Source organism: Bubalus kerabau, chromosome 13, assembly GCF_029407905.1.
Source record: "Bubalus kerabau isolate K-KA32 ecotype Philippines breed swamp buffalo chromosome 13, PCC_UOA_SB_1v2, whole genome shotgun sequence".
Lineage (NCBI taxonomy): Eukaryota > Metazoa > Chordata > Mammalia > Artiodactyla > Bovidae > Bubalus > Bubalus kerabau.
This window is the reverse complement of record NC_073636.1, coordinates 40668326-40677148: the sequence shown is the minus strand read 5'-3', so window position 1 is coordinate 40677148 and position 8823 is coordinate 40668326. Positions and strand designations below refer to the sequence as shown.

General features: G+C 46.6%; 1 long non-coding RNA gene across 1 annotated transcript; it reads left to right on the top strand.

Annotated features, from left to right (window-relative positions):
- Nucleotides 1–1810: 1810 nt before the first annotated feature.
- On the top strand, nt 1811–3766 carry LOC129626260 (uncharacterized). Its single transcript, XR_008701874.1, has 2 exons — nt 1811–2654; nt 3525–3766. It is a non-coding gene; the product is annotated as an uncharacterized LOC129626260 (long non-coding RNA).
- Nucleotides 3767–8823: the final 5057 nt, after the last annotated feature.

The following is an 8823-nucleotide window of genomic DNA, read 5'->3' as shown; positions in this document are numbered from 1 at the left end:
GAAAACAAGTACTACCTACCTCACACCAGTCAGTAAGAAGGGCTTGAAGAATACTTTTTCATAGTTCCTTAAAAATACCATCGTCTTAAATGTGCTAGGAAAACACCAAGTGTTTTGGCTTTGGAACTTTGTTTAAGGAGCCAATTTGTTGAGTGCCTGCTCTGTGACAGGTACGTCATTTCATTTAATTCTCATCAGGAACCTATTGCCTGGGTATACTATTTTATTTGAGGAAATGGGAGTTCAGAGAAGACAAGTAAGTTGCCCAAGGCCACACAGCTATTGAGAGGCAGGATCAAGAACCTAAACCCGGTCTGTCTGGGAAACTAAAATCTCTTCACTGAAGGGCTTCCAGACAAGAAAGACTCCTGCACACAGAGGTAAGAGTTTGCTAGGCATTCAAGTCCTGATTTTATGAGTCCAACCAATTTAAGAGCTACAGGAGAGGAAAGGACAAGGACTTTGGTTGGTGTTTCCAGCATCGCTTATAACATCAGAGGACATATCTTGTGACACAGGAGCCAATGATTGAGAGATTTCATCATGGCTTGAACCAGTTTGCTGGGAGCCAGAGGACCATGAGACAGGAAGACAGGGGCTGGCATGGTGTATCCCCAACTGTCTTTCTGCAGATTCCCAGATTCAGATGCTGAGTGGATATCCAGGTAGCATTTGTAATAATAAAAACTAGAAGCAAGACTAAGTGTGCCTTGGAGAGGGAGTGGTGAAATAAGCTACAGCCATACCTATGCTGTCAGGGAAAAGAGTGATAGCAGGCCCTATGTACTGATGCAGAATGAGCTCTAGGGCATGCGGCTGAGTCGCTCAGTCATGTCTGACTCTTTGTGACCCTGTGGACTGTAGCCTGCCAGGCTCCTATGTCCAAGGGATTCTCCAGACAAGAATACTGGAGTGGGTTGCCTTGCCCTCCTCCAGGGGATTTTCCCGACTCAGGGATTGAACCGGAGTTTCTCATGTCTCCTGCTTTGCAGGCAGATTCTTTACCACTTGCACCACCTAGGAAGCCTGATCTGCAGGACACAGAGGTAAATAAAAAACACCAGGCTTAAGTGGGAGGGGACACGGGTAAACCTATGGCTGATTCATGTTGATATTTGGTAGAAACCAACACAATACTGCAAAGCAATTATCCTTTGATTAAAAATAGATAAATTAAAATAAATACACAAATAAACACACCTAAAAAAACCAAGATGCAGACCAGTATGTTTTTTATGTTCTCATTTATGTGAAAAAGATGTATTAGATTCAATGATATGATAATTCAATTTTTTGTAGGGGCCATGTGCCGCTTCTGAGGTCTAGCTGAGCTTCCATGTTGAATCCGCCCTAGATTGAGAGACCACATGGGCCCAAGATGACCACTCCCAGCTGAGCCACCTCACACCAGGTGGACCCCAGCAGACCCAGCAGTGGACAGCAGACACAGGGCCATGCCCAGACAGTGTCAAGTGCATCCAGTCCAAAGAGGCAGTCATCCAGCTGAACCCAGGCCCTACCACCATTCTTTAGAATAACAACTAAATAAATGCGTGGTGGTTGTTTTAAGCCACCATATTCTGGGATAGTTTATTGTATAGCAAGTTCCACTAAGAAAAATATTTGATACAAAACATACTAAAAAATTGACTTCTTTTTGTTTCCCCAGAAGGGATGTTTTACTTAATCCAGCCAACTCTTGAATGTCCAAATTGGTAGTAAAGAATCTGTCTGCAAAGCAGGAGACCTGGGTTCAATTTCTGGGTCAGGAAGAGCCCCTGGAGAAGGGAATGGCTACCCACTCCAGTACTCTTGCCTGGAGAATCCCATGGACAGAGGAGCCTGGTAGGTTACAGTCCATGGGGTCGTACAGAGTTGGACATGACAGAGCAACTAACAGCGACATGATGGAAAAGCCCAACTCACAGCCCCAAATCCTATTATGTGCTGATGAAGTTCTGGAGACGATGGTGGGGATGGTTGCACAACCATGTGAATGTACTCAGTGCCACTGAGCTGTACACTTAAAAGTAGTTGAAGTGGCAAAGTTTATGTTCTGTGTATTTTACCGCATTTAAAAAACAATGAAAAGAAATGATAGCATCTGTTACTGGTTTCAACTTTGTTCTTCATCCTGGCCAGAATCAAGCGGAAAAAAAAGGGAGCCTCCTGTGGTTCTGATCTCACCCACAGCTCGTCTGCAGCCAGACGCTAATGAGCCCTGAAAGGGAACGAGGCAGGCAGCTGGGGGTGGGGGAGAGACGGGCATCTGGGTAATCAGCTTCTGGTAATGAGTCCGCCGCCCCAGGGGTCTGCGTAGGTGAGCACTTTTCTCTCCGTGCTCTTTTGATCAGCGAGAATCCTAATCAGCAGGGCCTCGCCGAGGCTCCTCAGTGATGCGCTGTCCGAGGCTCTCGTGGTCCCCGCACTCAAGAGTAATAGGTGACCGACCCTGATGCATGAATCTCTTGTTTGAAAAATAATGCACACTCGGCCTCCTTCTAAAAGAGAATTTGATGTGGTGAAAAGTCTGCTGTGTTTGTACCAGGAGCTGGTGGTTGGGCTGCTGGGAGGCTGCGGTTCTCCTGGCCTGCCATGGAGGGCTCCTGGTCACAATGCCTGGACCGGCCTGTGGCTTCCTGTGGCTCCACAGGGTGGGCAGCTCACAAGTGAGACCCCCCAGGAGTCACCTCCAACCCTGGAGGGGCAGGAGATGGGAGACAAAGACCCAAGCTCCTCGGCCCTTAGTGGGGCAGCTGGTCAAGGTTCTACAAGTTCCCTTGGTGGCCCCCAGCTGCCCTTGGTGATAACCAATCCCATTGCCATACTTTCTGTTGGCTTTTCTCCCTTCCCTGTCTCCCTTACGGGGCCTCCTAGGGTCACAAATAAGGCACTGCACCCAATTTGTTGGGCTTCCTGGGTGGTACTAGTGGTTAAAGAACCCATCTGCCAATGCAGGAGACATATACATGTGGGTTCGATCCCTGAGTTGGGAAGATCCCTTAGAAAAGGGCATGGCAACCCACTCCAGTATTTTTGCCTGGAGAATCCCCATGGACAGAGGAGCCTGGGGGGCTACTGTCCATGGGGTCGCACAGAGTTGGACATGACTGAAGCGACTTAGCACACATGCACCCAGTTCCTTGTTTCAGTATCTGCTTTCTGGAGTGGGAACCCGAATGCAACAGTCACCACAGCTAGTATTTGTGAATGAAAAACATGTGTGCCATCAGTAAAAAACAAACAAACAAACAAACAAACAAAGGATGCTGCAGCCATCAAGCCATCATGTTATAGCCATCCCTGTGGTAAGCCCTGAGGAAACTCAGGATGAGAAAACACAGGATACTGGCCCCAAGTAGCCGAGGTGCCTATCAAAGGGATAATTTCAGTAAGCCCAGACTCTTGCATCTTCTCATACATAGAAATGTGCTAAATTCCTTAACTTGGTATGTTTGATTTTCTTTAATTAACAGTAATCTTTTGATGCCTTGACTAATCCTCTTTGTTGTAAAAACTCCCAGGTATCCTGACTCCTCCCTTGCCTCTTTGGAGAAGTCCCTCAGAGTGATCTGACAGTCCTGTCTCCAGGATTTGAAGTCCTCAGAATGTCTGCTGAATAAAACATAACTCTCAACTTCTGTTGTTGCTGTTCAGTTGCTAAGTCATGTCCGACTCTTTGCTACCTCATGGACTGCAGCACGCCAGCCTTCCCTGTCCTTTACTATCTTCTGGAGTTTGCTTAAACTCATGTCTGCCGTGCAGTCATCTCACATCTCAACTTTAAGGTTGTACATTTCTTTAGTCAACATAGTCAATACAAATTTTAGCTTCTTAGCAAGTAAGGTTAAGAAAAACAGAAAGCCTACTCCATAACAGAACCAAGTTATCATCACAAGGTATTATAGAGACTGCCTTTTCATCATGTTGATATTGTAGGGACCGCCCACCCCTCCTCCAGGTGAGTGTCTGGGAAGCCCTACCTTTCTTCCTGGGGTGAGTCACCCCAGCGTAGGCCCCATCTTGGCTCTGGAGGAGCTTAATAATGGGCATTAAGAATAGAACAGTTGATAAGGGCTCTGAGGGACCAGGTCTCCTAACAAGGATGGTGGGAGAAGTCTTGGGAGGCTCCCTCCCCGGTGGTCCCATAGGGGGATGATCAGAGATACTGTATTTCTCTCGAGTTGTCAGTGGGTCCTCATGGACCAGTGAGGGTGTTTTGGGCAGTTTGAAAGCATATCTGAAAGTTATTTGAAGCTCTTCCTATCAGAAGGTGGCATCTGTGTCTCCTCCCCTTGAATTAAGGAACCACCTTTGTGATGAAATGGTGAGTAGAATGTGAGACTGTGTGAGCTACGAGGCTGCATTAGAAAAGGCTTTATTTTTCTCTTGTTTTTTCTTGGAAAATTCTCTTATGGGCCTTAGCTTACCATGTAAGAGGACATTTGACAACCCTGAGGCCACCAGAGAGAGAGAGAGAGAGAGAGAGAGATGGAGGGAGACAGAGGGAGAGAGAAGGGGGGTGATGCTTGGGGAGCCTCAGCTCTGCTAACCCCTAGCTGTTGAGTCTTTGAGCTGAAGGGCCAGATACAGAAGCAAAAATACCTTCAAAATGACCCCAGCCCCAGCCCCCATCTGACTGCAGTATATGAAAGATCACCTCCTCCTTTTCCCAGAACCACCCAGCTGAACCAACAAAACCATCAGATCCGTGAGCCAAATAAATGCTTATTTTTCTTTTAAGTCACAATTTGTGGATGTCTTTGCTATACAACAACAGATCGATGTAGGGGCAAGTAGAAGAATATCCAACTGAAATATGGAACCTCTGGTTCTCACTGACAAGAGGTGTAGAGGCAGGTGATTCTGGGGTTCATTCATTCGGGTGCCTGGTGAGGTCAGGGACCAGAGTGAGTTTCTCAGTGAACACTTTGACTTTCTCCGGAGGACCGCAATACTGTGGCCGCAGATCCAGGTAATAGATTCTCACACAAGATCTAAAGGTGGGCAGGAAGGGGCATTTTGCCTTCTGTCTTTCTTTTTATTGAAGACCTCTAAAAATTCCTTCTGCAGAATGCCCCTGGGCGCCATGTTTGGGACCCAGCTGCCAGGGAGGCTGGGAAAGTCAATTTATCATCCTTGTAGCCTCTAGAGTAGGGAGTGGGCTCTGCCACCATGGAAAAGAGGGTTGGGGTGGTCACTGACTAGATTTTTTAATTGTTAAAAGTGTTCTCTAAAAATGAGTTTCCATAGAACTGAAGTTCCTTGCTGGGTAGAAAAGTTTTATTTTAATCACGATGAAAATTGTTCTAAAATATTCCTTATACATTTCCTTCTGGCTTTGTTAACTACGTGGAACTTGCTACATCCTCATTCAATTTTGGAGCAGTGATTTGTCACCAGCATGGGAAATGCTCCTTGTCCCCCCAAAGCTGTTCTGTGGTCACTGCCATCCATGGGGACCCCTGCTTTTTACCCTGGCCTGGTTCTGGACTCTCCTCTTGGTTTTATTTGCAATTGTTTGCATTTGGTACCCACCCAAGGGCACAGAACATGCTTTGAATATATGCCTTACGTGTTAGTTGTCTAATGCTGTAACAAATTACTCCCAGATGTAGCAGTTTAAAACAGCAAACACTATCTTGTGCAGTTTCTGAGGGCCAGAGACTCTGGAATGGCTGAGCTGGGTGGTTCTGGCTCAAGGCCTGAGACTACAATCCAGATGTTGGCAGGAGCTGCAGCCACGTGATGGCTTGATGGGGATGGGATGTCCTTCCAACAGTTTCCTCATGTGGCTTCTCCACAGGGCTACCTGAGTTCTTCAGCATGGCTGCTGGCTTCCCCCAGAGCAGGTGGCCTGAGAGAGAACTCGTGTGTCTTGGGTCACCCAGAGAACCCAGAGGGTCAGAGAGCCTGATGCTCTGTGCTAAGGACATGAGCTGTAGGACAGGAGCTTTTGAAGGGCATGTGCAGAACCCACTCTGCAGAAAGGAGCTATTAAGCTCACTTCAAACCTTTATCTAGGAGCCTCTTGGCTGCTCCCAAGTCTCTGGAAATGTGATGAGGTCAAAACCACTGCCTCCGAGAATGGCCATGTGTTTAGTTGACGACAGAGGAGACTTGGTTATCTGGCACCTGTTGATATTAAGATTCCAGCTTGTCATCCGAGGCACAAGGTAAGGCTCAGAAGACACACTCCTTAACTCAGAAATGGAGTAGAACTGAGTGCTTTTCCCTCTTCAGATACCTGCAAGTTCTGGCATTTCTATCGTGACCCTGAGTCATTTGTGAGCTGTGTTAGGAGCAGAGACCTCGTACACGCTGGTCACCAGCCTGACCTGCTGACCCAGCCCCCCCCGCCCCCGGCCTTTGTGGACTTTGTTGCATGTATCTCTTAAGCTTGAGGTTTGTCCTGGGAGTCATATTTTCTCCATTGGACTCTCTAGAACCCCTTTTGGGACCCATTTACAACCCCAAATTGGGGAACATCCCCAAGAAATGAGGTTGCCTGGACTGCATGTCTGGAAGAACAGTCGCCCAGCACCTTGGCATCATTATTTCCAGGGCAGCTCTACTCTGCAAAGATATTGAGAAGCCTGGAAGCAACAGGCTTGTATTCAGCCCTGCTGGGGAAACCCCTTTATGCAAACCTACCTACTTTTCTCCTCCCTCAGAACTGACTCTGAACTGTTCTCCCTTCTCTCTTGAATCCCCTTTCCCAGCTTTCACAGTAAATGTCAGGATGCAAGCAATCCTCACAAATGCTTATTTCTTCTGTTTTGATGCTTGGTGACATCTGGAAATGTATTCAGTTCCCAGGCCCAGCATCCATTTACATTGGTTCCATCCCTTTTTTCCCCTAAGATATTGATTATTGCTTAGTGTCTTGTTCAAATCGAATCTCTTTGAATTTCACCAAATTAATGCCTTGTTTTCTTCAGGAGATTCTTAGACCAAGATTTTGCCTGGATCCACAGTTTGTCCATAAAATAAATAAGTTTACAGTCAATTCAGTCAAACCAAGGCATTTTCTGTTCTAATTTTCATTATTGCCTTTGTCAAGTAAGACAGAATGATCAGACTAGAGTAGGGCTTTCTGAAGATGCTGAAACATTCTCCGTGGGTTATTTTGAAATTTATATAAAAGGCTACCTATCATTGTAGGTATTTTATGTATAAATAGGCCAGTAGTTGTGGGCAGTAAAGAACAGATTTAAATAAAATAAGTGTCTCTGATGTAGGAATTTCCCTCTCTATGAATCATCTGCATAAGGAGGTGGTAGCTCCATGGCCCCAGCATCAGGGCGCCATGATGCTATGGGCTTGGCTCTGCTAGAAATCCATCATTTCTACCCATTTAACCAAGATACATGTTGATTCAGTAATGAAGGGAATTACACACACACACACACACACACACACACACACACACACACACAGTTATTCCAAGGAGGGCTGCAAATTTCAAAAAATCACACCACAATTTGCCTATTCACATTCACAAACATAAACAAATCATCGTCCTTGGTGACTTACAGCTCAATCAGTGAAGCTGGGGACAGTCTCTGAGGAGGAGGAGTAGATGGGCACCTGGTGGAATTGTGATACTGCATCATAGCCCAAGGGCTTCCCTGGTGGCTCAGACAGTAAAGACTTGGCCTGCAATGCAGGAGACCTGAGTTCAATCCCTGGGTGGGGAAGATCCCCTGGAATAGGAAATGGCAACCCACTCCAGAATTCTTGCCTGGAAAATTCCATGGACAGAGGAGCCTGGGGAACAACAGTCCATGGGGTCACAGAAAGTCAGACATGACTGAGAGACTAACACTTGCACAGCCAAATGGCTTTGTGCTCTCTTAGTGGGGTATCCTTTTATTGAAAAGGAAGGTGTTCCTCAAGTGGGAGAATGATCATTTACTACTATGGTTCGGGAAAAATGTTCTCACTTAAAGCTGCACCTTGACCCATTTGGACTTTTCTTAATTCAGAAATAAAAGGGAAGCATGATTAATTCAACAAATATCTCTGAATGTCTTCTATGTTCCAGCACCTGGTAGGGGCCATAGGAAAGCCAAAGATGAAGCTGACTTGACCTCTGAATTCTAGGAGGGCACTGCCTTCCAGGAAGAAAGTGCACGCATGTACTCATGTACAGACAACACACACAGAGTACCATACAATGCCTGTTAAGATACAGTTCTGAGGGTCTGAGTGCACACAGAAGGAAGACACAGTAGCAACCCCCTTAGGCTGTTCAGCGGTTCACATGACAGAGGTCTGGATATCCCATCCTGGGTCCTGGTGGGCAGGGCTGTCATCACCCATCAGGGGCCAGGCTGATGGAAGCATGGCGGTTCTGTATCTGCCTTCTCTGGGTCACATGGCTCCTGAGGCTGCCATGACAGGTGGAGGGGAGGGTTCAAGGGCTGAGCGCTTCCTGGGAGTGTCCACATCACTCGTGTTCCCACTTCATTATCAGAACAGGTACATTGCAAGGGAGGCTGAGGAGTGACAAGGATCATGTGGGTGACAGCAGAGTGACAAACGCTCCACCCCCAGACTAAAACCCATGAGGTGCTGCTGTGTGTCTGCCCCCGGGTCCCAGCCAAGTACCTAAGGTTCTACCTAAGGGAGCAAAAGATTAATGAAGAAAGTGCTTCTTGTCTGTGCCCTGAAAAAATAGTAGGTTCTAAATTGGAAGAAATAAATAAAGAGAAGGGAAGAAACAAATAAAGAGAAGGGAAGAAATTCTATCACAGATGCCTGTGATGGAAGGACTGGAAAGAAAGAAACAACAGAGCAGCAAAAAGTGCAGACGTCCCA